Source organism: Vombatus ursinus, unplaced genomic scaffold (assembly GCF_900497805.2).
Source record: "Vombatus ursinus unplaced genomic scaffold, bare-nosed wombat genome assembly UNPS02014848.1, whole genome shotgun sequence".
NCBI lineage: Eukaryota > Metazoa > Chordata > Mammalia > Diprotodontia > Vombatidae > Vombatus > Vombatus ursinus.
The window spans coordinates 4,159,009-4,179,108 of NW_020954626.1; positions in this window are offsets into that span (position 1 = coordinate 4,159,009).

A 20,100-nucleotide genomic window follows, 5' to 3' on the forward strand; every position below is an offset into this window, starting at 1 on the left:
TTGTGACAGTCTTTTGTATAACTAGCATTTGTTGGGAAGGAGGTTAAGCTTTCAGATATAAATTGGAACTCTTTCTCTCTAAGGGATTCTGACCAGGAAAGCATCTTAAATCTAAAGAAGAAATAATTTCATCTAGACTAGCAATATTTAGGGGGTGGGGCTAGATAGATATAATTCTAGTCTAGTAGCCCTTCCCATGAGGAGAACAAAGTGGTCTGCCTAGTGACTTATCTCTTGCTCCGTTCTAAATTGGAATAAAAGTTTTCTTGGAGAAGTATGGGTGCAATTTCAGGGATACTTCTTCACATCCTGTAACGTATATTTAAGACAATCCATGTAGACATAGGTAATTTGTATAAGTGACACACACACACACACACACACTTTACACATTCATGTGCATGAACTCTTCAAAGATGCTTATCACAATCCATCCATGTCTGTCCATCCTGTGCTACTCAAATAGATCTATGATGTCACTGATGTGGATGTATCCTTTAAAGATGCAAAGCCCATCACATCTATGCTTGCCTATACTATGCTATACTCGCCTATGTCCATCTACAAGTTCATCACAAGTAGTCTACCCAACATGTTGAGGGTTTTTCTTACTTTACCCTTAAATCTCAAGGATACTATGTAGCACATGACCCAACCACTGCTTAACCCTCACTCTTGTCATATGACCAGCTCTTCTTTTTTTGATCATAAATTTCTTTTGTAAACCATTTCCTTTGGTTCTTTGTTTCATTTCTTTATTTGTAATGTTTTGTAGCTTGTTTACCCCCATCACGTGTCTCGCCATTGCCTAGTATTTGTGTAATACTAATTTTTAGTTCTTCAGTGTTCCATGATTTTCAGCCCCATTAGAAGATTGATATAAAAAAGATGGGTCTTTTTTTCAAGGAGAAGTATGGGATCATTCAAGGAACTTTGAATTTTTACAAAGGAAATCTAGCCTACTCTCCTCCTTTTAAATTTTGAGCCCATCTTATCCATTTTTAGTGTCTGTTTAATATGTGTATTTACATTTAAATCTATATAATCTAAATCTATTTATTTATATTTATATTTTATATATAATTATATAAATTAATATTGTACATAAATTACAAATGTATATTTATAAAAATATAAATGATAAAATTATATAGCAATATATAATAAATAAGTATAATTATATTATACATATATAAATATAGATTATGTATTCACATACTTATTGACAAGCTTTTTATTTTTTTTATTATTTTTTGGCAATTGGGGTCAAGTGACTTGCTCAGGGTCACACAGCTAGTAAGTGTCAAGTGTTTGGTCTGAGGTGAGATTTGAACTCAGGTTCTCCTGACTTCAGGGCCAGTACTCTATCCACTGCACCACCTAGCTGCTCCTTGACAAGCTTTTTAAGTTGTTTACCTAACTGCATGTCATAATCTGGACAACAGACATTTTGTGTTCACTTGTTTTTTCCTATGTAGATGGTTAGGTGAAATGCTTACTCATGACTATCTTCTGGGAGGCTCTCAGATGTTCTCAGGCTTAATGGAAACATCACAATGTTATATGCGAAAGGAGTATTTGGAAGACTTTATTGCTACTAAGGAATTTCTTTTCAACTTGAGCTTTCTGCAGGATAACTTACATGGTAGTCACAAATCCCTTTTGTGAGCACACATCTCTCTGTTTAATGATTTAATTGACATTAATGATCAGAGAGTCATCAAAATTTTTTTCTGTTGTAATATTGTTCGAGGAATCTTGAATAATTTTGATGTTATAGGTGATAAAAACTTGCTGAATGATAGAGCATGATAGAATACATGAGAGTCTTTAAGCTGGCATTTCAATCTTCCAATAATAATAATAATAAAAATAAATAATAAAGCTAGCATTTATATAGCACCATATAGTGTGCCAGGCACTGTGCTAAGCACTTTACAAATTATATCTCATTTGATCTTCACAACAACACTGTGAGATAGGTGCTATTATTATTTTACAGTTGAGGAGTTGAGGAACTGAGTTACTAACAGAGGTTAGTAACTTGCCCAAGGTCACAAAGTTAGTAAGTGTTTGGTGTTGGATTTTAATTCAGATCTTCCTGACTCTAGGTCCAACACTCTATCCACTGTGTCAAATGCATTTTATAATTGAAAAAATATAATCTCAGTGGAAATATGTATGTATTCTCTGTATTTTTCAGTCAAATTCTATAATGGCAAAAATGTGGTCTGTTGAGGAATATCCTTGGCAAAAGCTTGACTGTTCCCTACTATTTCCTACATCAAGGAGGCCATTGATTTGTGTTTGGACTAATCTCATAAAGATTTTGTATAGCTGGGAAAGTAGATATATAGGTCAGTAGCTGCTAATGCTTTCATAGTAGTCCTTTTTTCAGCATTAACAAGGTCCAAGATCTTTTATGCCTTTGGTATGAAAAAGATGCTTTGTGACTCAATCTTTCAACACCTTCATGATTGCATGACCTCCACCATAGCTCTCCTTTACATATACTTGGTCTTATCCAAACACTTTTCCTGGCTTTGTTGTCTTACGGCCACTCCGTTGTCTTTAATCACATTTGGAACTATGATGTTAGAGTCCATATTTGGTGCTCTGCTGATCTTGATGGCAAAAACTTTGTTATAATAATCTTTGCAGCTCTTATCTATTTTTTCATTTTTTCCTCCATTTTCTATGAGTGGCTGCACTTAGTTTCAACTCCACAGAACATCATGCCTCACCCAGGAGAAGCCGATCACCTGAAATCTCATCTCCTTGCAGATTGACCTAGTTTTTAATACTCTACACCTTCACAACTCCCTCAGTTGCCTCTTCCCTCTTATTGGAGGGGGAGTAACAAATACCTCCAAAAGTCTTCCTTTATAGAGATCTCAGATTTTTTCAGGTAATTCTCCATTTTCTATTAGGGGATCTGCTTGGTTTCAACTTGACAGACCATCATACCCTTAGGTCTCCTTCCTCCCCCTCTTAGATTATAAGCTCCTCGAGAGCATGGACTTTCTTTTTGTTATTTGTATTCCCAGCGCCTGGCAAATAGCAGATGCCTTAAAAGACAAGAAGAGGAGATTATTATTGATGCCAGAGGCAATTGTGAGCCCTTGAAGTTTATTGAGTAGAGGAGTGACATGGTCAGACTGGTGCTTAAGGGAAATTACTATGGCAACTGTGTAGGGGATGGATTGCAGTGGAGAGAGATTTGAGGTAGATAGATCAGATGTAATAGTATAGATGAGAGGTAATAAGGGCTTCAGTGCTGGCTGTGTGAGTAGAGAGAAGAGATTAAATGCAAAGGAGGTAGACATAGCAAGATTTGGCAACTGATTGGATATGGAGATGATGGAGAGTGAGGGGATGAGGATAATGCAAAGACTATGAGCCTGGCAAACTGGAAGAATGGTCATGCCTTCCATAGAAATTGAGAGGTTTAGAAGAATAGCAAATTTTGGGAAAAAGATCATGATTTCTGTTTTGGGTATGTTGATTTTGAAGTGTCCCTATAGCTTTCCTTATAATAATCCTGTGAAATGACTAGTGCAAATATCATTGCTTTCTTTTTTCAGATAAAAAAAGAGACTCACTCAGAGAAGGTAAGAATTTAAGAACTTAGTTAAGAGACACAGCTAATCACCATGTAGTCCACAGTTCCAAACTTGGGCCTTTTCTCTCCAAATGAGCCTTCTTTCTGTGGCATCACTGCATCTGTGAAATTGTACATGTATGAAATAGCTAATGTGCAATTCTAAGGAAGTTTCTGAGAAACACTGAGCCAGTGTCATCCAGAGTGTGTACAAAAGGGCCAGGTACTCAAAAGTAAAGGAAAGATTATTGTGAATCTGGGAGAGCTTTATGGGAGAAATGGGCCTTGGGTGAAAGCCAAATTTGATTTGAATTTGATCTAAAAGTCCATACCCATTGTAGATTCTTACCCACAGGGGAATGAATACTGAAAGTAATGTTTTAAGGGAAGCTACTGCCTGTATGACCTTGTGTAAATTATTCTATCTCTCTGGGTTTCATTTGTAAAATGAGGGAGCTGGGCTAGATGTGTTCTCTAAGGTCCATTTTTGCTCTAAATCCTAAGATCCGTAAACTCTTTACTCTGCCCGAAGAGGTGGTGTTGGTGGTAGGGTAGAAGTGGGAAGGGGTGGCGGTGGCAGGAAAGGTAGGGAAAATTGGAAGAGGAGAGATTGGCAGGTAGGTCAGCTTGGACTATTTAAGTGGAACCTGCTAGATTTAAAGCTGGGGAGGGGACCCCTAAAAGCCACCTTGTCCAATACCTTTATTTCTCAGATGAGGAAACTGAGGTCTAGAGGCTGGTCTGAGGTCCCACAGTACTAAATAGCAAAGCTAGGATTCAATCCTAGGCCCCCTAACTTCAAATCCACTGTACCGCAGATGCAATTAAAGACTTCTGTTAATAAAACACCTCGCCCATTGTAAAAGCTAACAAACCATTTAAAATGTGATAATTATTTGGCTGCCATAGTGAGTAGTTTTAGGGTTATGGGCTCAGGGTTAGTTTAATTTGAATGATGTGGTATTGGGAGACTCATAGTCATGTATTCCACTGTGTGGCAAAAACAAAAAATCATCTGATGTCTGATTTAAGATCAGAACACAGTGGCTTAATGTGTGTCCCTGGTTCTTGAAAGAAATGTTGGAAGAGGCAGCTTGGCAGAAACATCAGGTTTTTTTTTAACAGGGCCTTCATATGCTATGCATTATGCCCAGTGGCAGGTGCCCTGATCTTAGAAACAAACACCAGGCAGTTCATAATTACTACATAATTCAATCTGAAGTTTTTGCTTTATTATAAATCCCATGTGAAATTAGTATTCTCTTCACTTGTCTCGCTGATTCCTGACAGTGAGAAGTCCAGCATTAAAGGGCCTGATTGACTCATACCGCCTGGGTTTGGTTTTGTTTACACTTCATTAAAACTTTTCATAAATCAAGAATTTGACAGGCCACTGGTGTGGAATTTTCAAATCTCATAATTGTATTTTCCTTTTCTCCCTCTGCTTTTCCCCCTTGCCTCATCATTTTCCTTTCATGCTTAATTTTAATAGCTAGGAAAGCCTTCTGGACAACTGTAGGCATAGGGGAAGGTAACATAACTGCTGTAGTTACCAACTACGTATTGTAGGAGACCCTAACTCCACCTCCCTACATTCACTTTACTTGACTTATTTTATTTGCATCAGAATTTATTTAGCATTTATATTTACAAGACAATGTCATAGATGTTGGAGATAGAAAGACAAAAAAGTTATTCCTGCCCTCAGAGAGCTTACATTCCAGTAGGGGATACAACATGCAGTCAGATAAGTAAATGCAAGAGGAAGAAGAGGGCATCAGCATCTAGGGGTATCAGGAAAGGATGCCCAAGGAATGTGACATCTGATCTAAGGCTTGAAGGAAGTTAAGAATTCTTAGAGATTGTTGGGAGGAAAGTGTATTCCAGGGAGGTAGGATAGTGAAAGCATGTTTTTTGTTAAGGACCTATGATGTGCTAGGCAGTATGCTAAGTAATGGGGGCATAAAGAGTGGTGAACCTCTGACCTGTCTCCCCCACAAAAAACCCTCCATGTCTAGAGCTTTCAAGGAGCTCACAGTCTAATTAGGGAGACAACATGTGGAAAACTAAGTACAAACAAGATTTATCCAGGATAAATTAGAGATAATCAAGAGAAGGAAGACATTGGCATTAGGCAGATTGGGGCAAAGCTTCTTGTAAAAGGTAGGATTTCAGCTGGGACTTGAAGGAAGCCAGGAGGCAGAGATGAGGAGGAAGAGAATTCCAGGAGCAGGGTATAGCCAATGAAAATGCAGATAGTGAGGGAGTTGGGGAAAAACTTGAAGAGGCCAGAGCATGTGAAAGAGAAAAAGATGTAAGTCAACTAGTAAGGTAGAAAGGGGTCCAAGTTACGGAAAGCTTTAAAAGCCTCAAAGAGGATTTTATATTTGATCCTGGAAGTGATAGGGAGTCACTAGAGTTTACTAGGGGTGGGGATAGCGTGGTCAGACCTGTACTTTAGGAAGATCAGTTTGATAGCAGAGTGAGGGATAAACTGGAGTGGAGGGGTTTAAGTCAGGGGACGCTGATGAGGTATGAGGTGATGAAGTCTTGTACTAGGGTGGTAGCAGTGTCAGAGGAGAGAAGGCCGTGTACATCAAGAGGACTTGGTAACTGATTGGATATGGGGAATTAAGAGAATGAGGAGTTGAGGATGACACATATGTTGTGAGCCTGGTTGATTGGGATGATGGTGGTTCCTTCTGTAACGATAGAGAAGTTAGGAAGAGGGGAGGAGAGAAATGGGATGCCAAGTTTGGGAACATGGAGTAGTCAAGTTTGGCTGAAGCATAGACAGTGGGAAGGGGAGTAATGAGAAATGCCAGTCAAATTGTGAAGGGCTTTAAATACCAGGCTGAGGAGTTTGTGTCTAGGTGGAATAGTGACTTGGACCCTGAACTTAATGTCAGGAAGATCAGAATTTGAATCCCGATTCAGACATTTACTAGCTGTGTGCCCCAAGGCAGATAATTTTGTCTCTCTGGGCTTTTGTTGCCTCATCTATAAAATGGGAATAATAATAGTGCCTGGGGCAGCTAGATGGTTTAATGGATAGAGCATGGGCCCTGCAGTCAGGAAGATCTGAGTTCAAATCCGACCTCAGACATTTCCTAGCCATGTGACCCCAGGCGAGTCACTTAACCCCGATTTGCTTCAGTTTCTATTCTGTAAAATGGATACACACTGGAGAAGTAAATGGCAAACCACTCCATAGAGTTGGTCCAACACAGAGTTGGACATGACTGAACCACCACCACCACCACCACCACCACCATGATAACAGTGTCTATCTCACAGGGCTGTTGTGAGGTTCAAATGAAATCATATTTATAAAGTGCTTTATAAACCTTAAAAGTAATTGTGTAATTATTAGTTATTGTTAGTTATAGTAATGATTACTTTGAAAAGTAATGTAGAACAATTCTAGTGGCAGTAGGGAGCCATTGTAATTTCTTAAGCAAGGGTTAAGTTTATCTTTTAGGAATATTTGGTAATTATTAATAGGACAGATTAGACAAGAAACAGGGAAACCAATTAGGAAAGAAGATGGTGGCTTGTGAGTAGAAAGAAGGGGATGAATGTAAGAAATGGAAGACAGTCAGCAGTTGTGGTGGCTCACACATATAATCTACTACTGGGGAGGCTGGGGCTGTTGGATTGTTTGAGTTTAGGAATTCTGAGCTTGCAATGGACCTAAAGCAAGTTGGGTGTCTACACTAAGTTTTGCACTAATGCCTAAGAAGGGTAAATTGGCCCAGGTTGGAAACAAAGCAGCTTCCATGCTGATCAATAGTGGAATCAGACCCATAAGTAGCTGCTGCAGTTCAGGTCTTTGTGAGATAGAGAGAATAAGTCTCAAAAATAAAATAAAATAAATAAACAAAAGATACGTAGTCAAAATTTACAAGATTTTTTCGACTGATTGGATATGGGAAGAGACAGAGAAGGAAGAGTCAAGGATGACTTCAAAGTTGTGAACCTGGAGGAATGAACAACTAAATTTTTTTTTGTTTATGTAGCAAGTGTGAAGACCAAATGAAGTGAGACTATTGGCATAATAACCAATGAAATTATTATCTTGAGTCTTGGGTCGCAGTCAGGTTGAAGGTGTCCCAGATAATCCACCCTCAAGTCACAATTAGAGACGGTAGCCTAGTACCCTATTTACTGATTTTGATACTTAGTGGGACAGTCTGTGGCCAAAATAATTTGTCATGTGATGACCAGACTTGTCATGAAGATCTTCTTTACATTTATCTAGGCTGATCCTTAGGAGACAGACACATAATTTGTTTTTGGGTCTATGTGTAAAACCTTCATAGCTTGGTAAAAGCTACCAAAAGTTGTACTCTGGAAAGACATGACCTTTGGGACTACTGTCCACCTGCTCCTCCTGGGTATGCTTTTCTCCTTTGGATTCCATAACATTGCTCTCTTGGCTCTCCTCTGATTTGTCTGACTTCTCTTCTTCCCAGTATCTTTTGGCCATTCATCCCCACCTCAGGTCTTCTAAGTGTGGGTTTTCTCCAAGATTCTCTCTTAGGCCCTCCACACTTTTTCTTTCTCTCAGTGACCTCTTTTGCTCCCATGGGCTAAAACATCATCTCTATACAGATGACTCTCAAATCTCTTCCCTAAACAGTAGTCCCACATCTCCTGCTGCCTGTGATCTCTCTGGGACCTCAAACTCAGCATTTCTCAAACTGAACTCATCATCTTCCCCTCTCCTCTCAACTTTCCTATCTGTGGAGATGGCATTATGTTTCCAGGTTGCCAGGCTCAAAACTTCTGAATCCTCTTTAATTTTTCCCTTTCTTTCATCCCCTGAATCCAACCCCTTGCTGAATCCTGTCACTTCATCTCCTCTTTACTGATACTGACTCCATTATAGTTCACCTCTCACCTGGAACATTTTGATAGCTGGCTAAATGATGACCCTGCCTCTTTTTTTTCATTCATCTCCAACCCCTTCTTCTCATAGTCACTGAAATTCTCTTCTTGAGGAAGAAGTCTCACAGCTTCACTTCTCAGGTCAAAAACCTTTAGTGAATCTCTTGTCTTTAAGATAATATACAAATTCCTTGGCATGGAATTTGAGGAATTTTACATTCTGTCTCCATTCTATTTTTTGAGGCATCATAGAAAAGTGCAAATGTTCTGGACTAAGGGTTAACTGACAGCAACTTCCTATAAGACCTTGGGCAAGACATTTCAACTTTTTGTGCCTCAGTTTCCCCATCTGTGACATGAGGAGGTTGTACTAAATTATCTCCTAGGTCCACTCCAGCTTTAACACTTCATGTTAGGAAGAAAGTGAGGTTTTATACTGGTCAGAATTATATTGCTATCTAAACTTTCATGTGTTTAGGACTGATTTCTCTGACAAGCTTGTAAGCCCTCTGAAGGCATAGATTGTATCCTTTTTATATCCTTAATAGAATCTAGCTTATAGAATTAGATTTTCAAATTTGAAGGGACCCTTCAGGTGTTCTAGCAAGATGACTTTACTTTATAAATGAAGATACTGAGGTCCAGAGAGGTTAAATGATTTCTTTTAGTTCTCATGGATTCATTGGTTAACTTGGAAGGAGGTCACCAGGGGAGTGCCTTAGGGATTTGTACTTTTGTTATTGTTTAGTAGTTTTAGTCATGTCTGACCCTTAACCCCGTTTGGGATTTTCTTATCTAGGACATGGGAATAGTTTGCCATTTCCTTCTCCAGTTCATTGAACTCGTGAAGAGGCATCTTCCTGATTTCTATCCACCATCCAGCATTCTATCCACCATGCTACCTAGTTGCCCTTAGCCCTGGGCCACTTGGCATTTTTATACTTAACAGTTTTGTACATGCCATAAAACCAGGATAGACACTAACATATTGGATGATAGAGTCAGTATCTAAAAAGATCTTGACAGATTAGAAAATTGGGCTCGGTTGAAGGAATCAACTTTACAATTACAAGATAGGGGAGTTATTGTTAGATAGCAGTGTGTTTGAAAAAGATCTGGGGATTTTAGTAGATGGCAAACAATGTGAATCAACAATGTGACTAGGGGTAGCCACAAAAGTAATGTGATCTTGGGTTCTATTAGGAGGCATAGCTTCCAGGAATCAGGAGGCATTCGTTCTAATCTACTATGCCCTGGTAAGACCACATCTGGATTGTTATGTTCAGTGCTGGGAAGGAACTTTAGGAAGAAAATTGATTTACCCAGAGATCATCCTGAGGAAGGCAACCAGAATGGTGAAGGGCCTTATTAAAACCATTCTTCACTTGAAGAAACTGGGAGTATTTATTATGAGGGTAAATCATAAAGGGAATTCTATAGGCAAATGCTTGAAGGACTGTCACTTGGGAGAGGAAATAGACTTATTTTCTTTGGTTCCAGAGGGCAATTGGGTGAAAGCTAAAAGGAAGCAAATTGAAGCTTGACATTACATAAGGAAAAGATGTCTTAGCAATTAAGAACATCTAACAGTGGAATGGGCTGCCTCAGGAGGTAGTGGCTTCCTTCTCAATGGAGATCTTCAAGCAAAGGTTGGACAATTACTTTTTGGATATCTTACAGTGGGTGTACTTTTAGAGATATGGGTTGGAATAGATGACCACTGAGATTACTCTGAACTCTGGAATTCTGTGATTCTATGAATGAACATTTCTGTGAAAATAACTTCTAAATTGAGACATCCAGCCATAATCTCTCTCCTGAGTGACAGTCCTGCATCTCCAACTGAGCACTGGGTACCTCCAAATGGATTGCTTATCTGCATTCATACTTAACATATCCAAGGCAGAACTCATTATTTTTTCCTTATATCTATTTGTTCTCTAAACTTCCACATTTTTATTCCTATCTCCCGGGCTCATAATCTAAAAGTTATCCTGACTCTTCACTCTCCTTTGCCTCTTCTTTCCAGTCAGTCAATTCTACTTCCACTATAGGTTTTGCATCCATCCCCTTGCATATTCACTAGCTTAGGCCCTCCTTAAGCCTTTATCAGCTCTTAACTAGACTTTGGCATTATATTTCTATTTGGTCTCCTTGCTTTCATCCTTTCTTCTCTTGTCTTTTTTTCTCATCTCCACCTACTAGCTTTCCTGGATTCTTTAAATCCTCCACTAAAATCCTATCTTCTATCAGAAGCTGAAAGGCTTCTTAATTGCATAACCCCTCTTAATTCGAATGCCCTTCCCTCTGTTAATTATTTTCTATTTATCCTGTAGATAACATGCACATAAATATATGTCCGCTTGTTATCTCTTCCATTAGACTGTAAGATCCTCGAGAGCAAGGACTCTCTCTCTTTTTCTCGGTAAGGCAATTGGGTTTAAGTAACTTGCCCAGAGTTACACTGCTAGTGCATGTTATGTGTCTGAGGCCAGATTTGAACTCAGGTCCTCCTGACTCTAGGGTGGGTGCTATCCACTGCACCACTTAGCTGCCCCCAAGCAGGGACTCTCTTTTGCCTCTTTTTATATCTTCAGTGCTCATCACGGTGTCTGGCACATTGTAGGCACTTAATAAATGGTTATTGACTGATCAACTCTCCATTCCACTCTCATCTTACTTTGATAATGCTGAGATCTTAGGAGCTTGTAGATAAAGATGAGATTGAAACCCATCTATGTCTATTTATCATGTGTGACTCTTGTTCACGTCTTCCCATAAATTCTTCACAATGGCTTCTCCCAACGTTCTCAGTATTTTCTTTAGATCTCCTGACATTTCATGGATACCAATGGAGCGTGCAGGTTGTCTAGCAGTCATCTCTTGCTCTTGTTACCTTACTGACCCATTTCCCCCCCTCACTCAAACACTTTTTAGATGATATGATTCATGTGTTTCTCTCATGTGATATTTTCATTGTCATGTCCTGTGTGTGTTCACATGCACTATGTGTCTCTCCTTTACCCCTTCAGTGACCTTCAGCTTTAATTCTTGGACCTGGCATTCTATGATTCACAACCATGCAGCATCAGCTGGAGGAGTATTGTGATTGGGAAGATGTGCTACACAGTTTGCCAATATAAATAATGTCCTAAAGCATAAGCCTAGCCACGTTACTCAAGACTCTCGACTCTTCTCAAGAGTCTTTAATTGCTTCTTATTGCTGCTAGGACACAAACTTCTCAGCTTGACTTTTACAGTCCTGAACAATCTGACTCAGGAATTTAAGCTTGCATTTCCAGAGCTATTTTATATTATTGCCTTTAATACACTTTATATTCCAGTTAAACTGATCTACTTGTTCCCTGAACTTAGCATTCTATCTCAGTTCTCTGCCTTTGCACATATCATGTCCTATCCTTGCAATGTGACCCCCCTCGTCGCTCAGGTTCCTAAAAGTCAACTCCCTTCAAGGTTCAGCTCAAATGGAAAAACTTTCTTGATCCCTCAGGTTGTTAGTCCCACGGCCCCCTCTACTCCTCAACCGATATTTTATTTAATTATCTGTGTATGTGTTATAGCTATTTGAGGTATGTATAGCACAGTAACAGTTCCTTGAGGAAAGGGATTTTTTTGTTCCATCTTTGTCTTTAGCACAGTGCACAGCATCGTACACATAGAAGGCACTTCATCAATGTCTGTTGCTTATTTCTCCAAGGCTGCGTAGTTTGAAAGAGGCAGAACTGGATCTAGAAACAGTTTCTTGTTTTTGTTTTCCTGTTCTCTTTCCACTATAGCACTCTGACTCTCTTTATTTACCCACTTATGCAACTGGATGTTCCATAGACATTTCATGCGGAACATATATGAAAAATCTGATTTATTAGGGTTCTCTCATGTCACTTAGTAAACTGTTAGAATGCCAAATCCCTGAAATATCCGATTTATTAGGGTTCTCTCATGTCACTTAGTAAACTGTTAGAATGCCAAATACCTGAAATATCTGATTTATTAAGATTCTCTCATGTCACTTGGTAAACTGTTAGATCTGGAATAGGAATATTAGGCTGTGAACTCCATGACTTGTTCTGAGATGACTACTTTGTGTGATATTGGTTGTTTTATTTCTCTCAGTGCATTAGTTTACTCAGCTCAACAATGTTAACTGTCAAGCACTGCTCCATCAAAATAACTGGAAAGGACCTTCCCATGCTTGCCCCAAAGCACATAATCTCTTACCTTCTCCCAATTGCAAAGGAAGAGAACAACTTGGCAGAAGGCCACCCAGTGCACTGAATGATCAGTTGCTAAAAATCATTGGAGAAAACTTAACTGTATTTCAAAGCACGTTAGCTTTTTCTTTTTTTTTTGTGTTAGAACCTAGCAATGTCCCCTGCAAAGGAATCACTATGGTATAACCTTTAAGTGTGTGTGCCATACATAGATTTGGAAGACCAAAATTCAGGAGAAAAAGGGATATACACTTTAAAAAATTAGCTTTTGGGGTCAACATTATCATCCATTTCAAGAGATGAAAGACTAACTTTAGCTACCTTTTGTGATAATTTATAAGAAGTCTTCCAATTTGTTGATTGAAATTTCTGTCCTGTCATGAAAGAGTAGGCGAGACCTGTACCCCACAGAGCAGCTTATCTCCATCAATGAGCACTTCAGAGACTATTAGACCAATCCTAGGGTTGGGGAGATGGGAGGGAGTTTCAGAAATCAGTGTGAAAACATGCAAATAGCACAGTGCCATTTTTTCGTAGTATAATCCCTACTGGTTTTCCCTGGGCTAGATTACTTGTCAGATTCTGTGTGCTGGCATCAGAGACTAATACTAGTGATAAATACCTTACATTTACATAGTATTTTTTTTAACCTGAAAGTTCACCTAAGTGCTACCTGAGTTGAGGAAAGTCATTGTGGCTTTGAGTGGGGGAAGGCTGTATGGCTGTTTTAAAATGGAAAGGAAAATCAGAATGAGATACCTGTCTAGTGAAATAAAGAAATGAAGGAGACTTATCTTAGTTGGGGCTATTTGATATTTAGAAGCAATTTCTTTTGACCCTTCCCCCTGCCATGTCTTTCTGTGTTTCTAAAAATGAAAGTCCTGTATTTGGATAATTGATAAATGACTTTCCTCATCCAGCCACATTCACCCTATATCTGGTAAATGGGGGGGAGTTGAAGAAAGGAAGGTTGGGGATGAGTAGAGGGAAGTTGGAGGGGAGGCATTTACATTCCTTGGGGATTTCGAGGAATCTGGGCCCAGACAGTCCCCCTGATTATACCTTCAGGATTCTCTACAGCTGGGGATATACCCACATAGCTCAGGGGAAGGATCATTCAGCCAGGCAACCAGAGGTTTAGTTTCCATAGTAGGTAGAATGAAGTCACTCCAAATGAATACTTATAGCAGTGTCTGGGATGAGTTATCTTCTTCCTTGTTGCATTTCTTCCTGGTTCCCAGGGACTTTAGAAAGGGTCTTAGTGTTGACCTCATTTTGCAGATAAAGAAACTGAGCCTCATTGGTTGTGACTGGCCTTTGGTCATCCAGCTAGTTAGTGGTAGAAATGGGTCTAGACCCAAGATTTCTTTTGTTCACATTCTTGCACTTTTTATATTCTGCCATTCCACCTCCCTTTACCTATCTGTAGTATATGAGACAACTGATTTATCAGGATTCTCCACCATCACCTTAGAAAATTCAGTCAGCAATGGAATAGAAATACTATGAATCCCAAGCCTTGCCCTGAGATCACTCCTTTGTGTGATACTGGCTGAGTTATTTAACATCTTGGTGCATTAATTTCCTCCACTCAATAGCCTCTCCTGACTCCCAGTGTTGCATCTTTCCCCTGAACTACCCTGTCTTCCATTAAACAGTTATTTATTAAACACCTGTTCCTCACCAGGGATAAAGAGGCACAAAAGAAAAGTGAGAGGCATTGTGGTATAATGGTTAGAGAGCTGGCCTTGGAGTCAAACAGCCTGGAGTCCAATCAGTGATAAGTAAGGATTAATCCTTTAATACAATTCAACAAGCATTTACTAAACACGTACTATGTGCCAGGCAGTATACTTTGTACTGAGGATACAAAGACAAAGATAAAATAGTTCCTGCCCTCAAGCAGCTTTCATTTTATTTGGGAGAAACAACATTTACAAACAAATAAACACAGAACATATGCAAAGTAATTTTTTAGACAAAAAGCTTCAGTGGTGGTGGGGAGTGGGGTCCAGATAGCCTTTCTGTAGGATATGACATCTGAGCTGAGCCTTGAAGAAAGTTAGGGATTCTACAAGACTGGGATGGAGGAGTCCATTCCAGGAATGGGGGATGGCCTGTGCAAATGTCACATGCAAGAAATAGCAATTGGTCTGGTTTGGTTGAAATGTGGAGTGCACAAAGGTGCAAAAAGCCTGCAAAACTCAAACAGAGGAGTTTGTATTTTATCTCAGAAGCAAGAAAAAGCCACCAGAACTTATGAGTCACTGAAGCAGCTGGTGGCACATTGGATAAAGCTCTGGACCTGGAGTCAGGAAGACCCAAGTTCAACTCTGGCCTCAGATACTTACTAACTGTGTGACCATGGGCAAGTTACTTAACTTCTTTTTGCATGTTTCCTCAACTGTAAAGTGATAATAATAGCCTCCCTTCTAGGGTTGTTGTGAGGATCAAATGAGATAATATTTGCCAATGCCTGGAAAATAATAGGCATTACATAAATGCTTATTCTCTTCTCTCTCCCCTTTCTTGAGCAGGGGAGCATCATTGTCTGTACTAGGCTTTGGCAGAAGAAGGAAAAACTGGAGACAGAAATCAGTTAAGAAGCTAATTCAATATTCCAAGGAAGAAGTGGAGAAGGTGGTGGAAAGATGGCATCCATGTGAGTGGAGAGATGAGACTAGATAGAACAGATATTGTGGAGGTAGAATCAATAAGACTTGTCAGCTGATTCCATACGAGGGAAGAGGGAAAAGGAAAAGCAGAGGATAATTCTGAGGCCGCAAATATAGAATAGAAGGATGATGGTGACTTCAAAAGAAAAAGTAATGTTAAGAAGAGGACAGAGTTAGTTTAAGATGCCTATTGTGTATTCATTTGCAAATTTTTAATAGTCATGTGGCAACATAGGAACAAGTTCCAGAGAGAGGCTAAGGCTGAATATATAGAGCTAGCAGTCATCCATATAGAGATGATAGTTGGGTCCATGGGAGCTGATGATATCACTGAGAGAATGAGAAGGTGACGAGGTGATGAGAAGAGATGAGGATGTAGGACAGAGTGTTGAGGCACATTTATGCCTACGGGATGGGACATGGATGATGATCTTGCAAAAGAATGGTCAGGCAGGTAGGAGGGAAACAAGGAGAATATAGAAACATGCAAGCTCAGGGAGAAGAGTCTTGGATGAAGAGATGGTCAACAGTGGCAAATGGTACTGATAGATCATGAAGGAGGACTGAGAAAGGGCCATCACAGTGGAGATTAAGGGTTCATTGGTAGCCATGTGGAGAATAGTTTCATTTGAATAATGAAGTCAGAAGCAAGATTTGTAAGGAGTTAAGAAGTGAATGGGATGTGAGAAAGGGAAGGCAAACAGTTGTTTAGGTATTTGGCTATGAAATGGAGAGAAATGGAGGATGATAATGAAGAGATGGTAGGATCAAGTGGGAATTTTTCTTTTTTACCCTTCCAATTAGCACGTTTATATTTTTTCCATTCTACCTCTCTAACCTCCACTGGCGGAAGAAAAACAAAACCCTTACAACAAATAAGCACAGTCAAGTAAATCAGATTATCATATAAGCCATTTGCAAATTGTGTGGCTCATTCTACATTTAGTCTATCACCTCTCCGTCAGAAGATGGATAGCATGTTTCGTTATTGGTCCATTGGAGTTATTATTGATCACCGAGTTAATGAGAGTTCTTAATACTTTTAAAGATGTTTGTCTTTATAAAGTTGTTGCTAATGTATAGATTGTTCTCTTGGTTCTGCTTACTTCACTCTGCATCAGTTCATGTAAATCTTGCCCAGTTTCTCTGATATTGTTCTCTTTGTTGTTTCTTATACCACAATAAAATTGCATTCCATTCATATAACCATAATTTGTTCATCTATTCCCCAATTGATGGGAGAACTCCCTTAGTTTCCAGTTCTTTGCTACCCACAAAAGAGCTGCTATAAATATTTTTGCACATATTGATACCTTTTCTTTTTCTTTGCTCTTTTTTGGAATAAATCTAGTATTTTTGTAACACTGGGTTAAAGGGTATGCACGGTTTAGTAACTTTTTAGCTGTAGTTTCAAATTGCTTTCCAGAGTGTCTGAACCAATTATGGCTTCCCTAACAGTGCATCAATGTGTCTTCCCCTCCCAACAACCTGCAACCAAATTTGCAATTTTTTTGCTCAACTTTGCCAATATGATGAGGTAGAACCTCTGAGTTACTTTAATTTGCAGTTCTATATTAGTGATTTGGAGCATTTTTTTTCACATGACTATCAAATGGATACTCTTTCCACATCATAACACTGTCTTTTACTGTTCTGCCTCATAGGATTACGAGAGCTGTTTTCAACCATCACCAATTGTGATTGACTTCTCAGGGTTGGATTAATTCCCTTTTACTCTCATTCTCAGGGAAAATATGTAAGTAGCAGGTGACTTGACTTCAGTAAGGAATGTCTCTTGCCTATGTTCAGATTTCTTCTAGAGGCAGCTACCTTTCTTACTACAAAAGGGTATGAGTGCCTTACCTACTGTGAAGATATTTCCTATCATTCCATTATTAGCAGGGGAGGAGCATTCAGTCAGTTAACAAGTATTTATTAAGTACTTTCTGTGTGCCAGGCACTGTGCTAAGTGCTAGAAATATAAATACAAGCAGAAAGAGAGTCCCTGCCCTTAAGGAGCTTATATTCTAATGGGGGAAGCTGAATGGAAGAAGATAGAAATAACCAGCATGGAGGGTATAGTGGTTCAGATTGTAGCTTGTTGAGAAATGAAGATATAGCTGTCCTTGGTGTCCTTCTTAAATGGAGGTTCTGGGAGGAACCAGCCAATAAAAGGGATGGGCATTAGGGGTAAAGAGTACTTCCAAGATGTGAATTATAGGGCTGAAGTAAACTTCTAGGATGAAGGGTTTTCTGGGGCTAGATAGTCTGTACTACAGCTTGGTGATATATGAACAGAAATGAAGAAGAGTGTAGCTCTCAGGGCTTTTGTTATAGTGGTTTGATTAAAATGTGCTCTGATTCTCTGATAATTCTATCAAAAAAGAGATATGAGGCAAGCATGTACTTGTTTGTAGTGAACCTGTGTTGACTTCCAGTGATAACCTAGTGAGGGACTCATTGTAGCTTCTCCTCTTTTGATTTGCTTGACATTGCCTTGGGGGTAAGGTGCCTACTGTGGTAATTGTTTATATATATACACACATATATACATATATATAATATATAATATATATATATATATATATATATATACATGTATGTCTGTATGTCTGTATTTTTTACTTGTGGCACAAGCAATAGATTACTGGGCCTGGAATCAGGAAGACCTGAGTTCACACATAGCCTTGGATGTTTACTAGCTGCATGACCCTGGGCAAGTCACTTTGTCTGCCTCAGTCTTCTCATCTATAAAAGGGGGCAATAATAGCACCTACCATCCAGGGTTGTTATGAGGATAGAATTCCTATTTGTAAAGTGCTTAGCACAATGCTTGGAACATAGTAGGCACTTAATAAATGCTTATTTCTTGTTTTCTTCTTCCTTCTCAGATGTTTCAAGTCATGTACCCATATCAAGTTTATGTGATGCCAGATAGAAAACTATGAACATTTTATGATAAAATTAGGTTGGTTATAATATATTACATGTGAAATAATCTAAGAGAGGCAGCATAGTTTAATGGAAAGAGTGTCAGAGTTTGACTACTAGTACTACTAGTACTACTACTAGTACTACTACTACTAGTACTACTACTACTACTAACTTGCATTTATGTAGTGCTTTCAGGTTTTGCAAAGCACTTTACAAATATTATCTCATTTGATCCTTAAAACAACCATGTGAAGTAGGTGCTGTTATTAGTTCCATTTTATAAACAAAGAACCTGCGGCTAAGGGAGAGGGGTGACTTGCTCAGGTCATACAACTAGAAAGTTCATTATTTGAACTAGTATTCCTGAGTCCAGGTCCAGAACTCTATCCACTTCACTACTTAGCTGCTTGTTTATAAAACTGGCTCTGTCAGTACATGTTAGGCCTTGGGCAAGTCACCTGACTGATTTGTTCTCAGTTTACTCATCTGTAAAATAATGTGGTTGGGCTGGATGACCTTGAAGGTCCCCTCTAATTCTCTAGGTATGATTTTTCAAGTAAGATAATTAATAATGAAAGCAGATTTTTTGTAAGTTAAACTGGTAAAGCAGATTGCATTCTGAGATGGAAAAATGTAGCCCTATTTTTTCTCATCTTCCAATTTTGGGGCAAAATGATTATATTATTTGCTTAAATTCCTCCTTTCTTCCACCCCACAACTTAAAATGCAGTGAGGTTTCATTTCATGTGTGGGAGGATTTTGCCACTTTGATAGAATCATTATATAACCGAACAATGGCGATTCCTTATTGCTGCAAAGATGGAGGGGTGATTTCATGAAAGGCCCAACAATCTCCATTGCTTTGTTGCATTTGCAGGGATTTTCAAGGTGATTTAGTGTGGATTGATTTGCCGTTTATTCTGCAGTCATTGTTTGTAATGTGCTTTGCTAGCTTATGTACCCTGAACCTTAATTGTTCTAAATTAAACTATGGGGACCAGACAACACACATTTCAATCAGGATGACAAAAATATTGCACCAAATTCCATGGGGACATATCATCTTGTGCTATGTCTTAGTTGCTTGTATGCATAAGGCGAGAAGGAAAAGGATTACATGGGAGGAAATTTTGCCATAATTTAATTTGCCTTTTTCATTTATTGACAGATTTCATTTATTGACAAAATAAAACCAAGTATACTTGGGGTCCCCATACTCACAAATTTGAATGGTTAATGAGAATTATGACTACTTGAAGGGCATATGTAGATAAATAAATATAACCTTGATCTGTTTCATACTCAGTTAGTTGAAGATATTTGGTTTTATAAAACAGAGGAGGTAGGATCAGGCAAGGCCCTAGGAAAGGCTTGTGTATTACATTATTCCCAATGAAAGTAAGTCAAACAGAAGTAAGTATTGAACTTGCTAGTGGGCACCCAGCCCTCCGAGCCCAGTCTTCTTCCAGACTCCTAACTTTTATCTCTCTTTTCTTCTTATTTATTTGGCTAGGCACTGGGGTTAAATGACTTGCCCAGGGTCACACAGCTAATTAAGAGTTAAGTGTCTGAGACCAGATTTGAACTCAGGTCCTCTTGACTCCATGGGCAGTGCTCTATCTACTGCATCACCTAGCTACCTCTACCTCTCTTTTCTAAGATACCTGAATTGGTCTAAGCAGAGGATGGATGGCCACATCTCAGGGCTGTTGGAGAGTAAATTCTTTCTTTCTTTCTTTCTTTCTTTCTTTCTTTCTTTCTTTCTTTC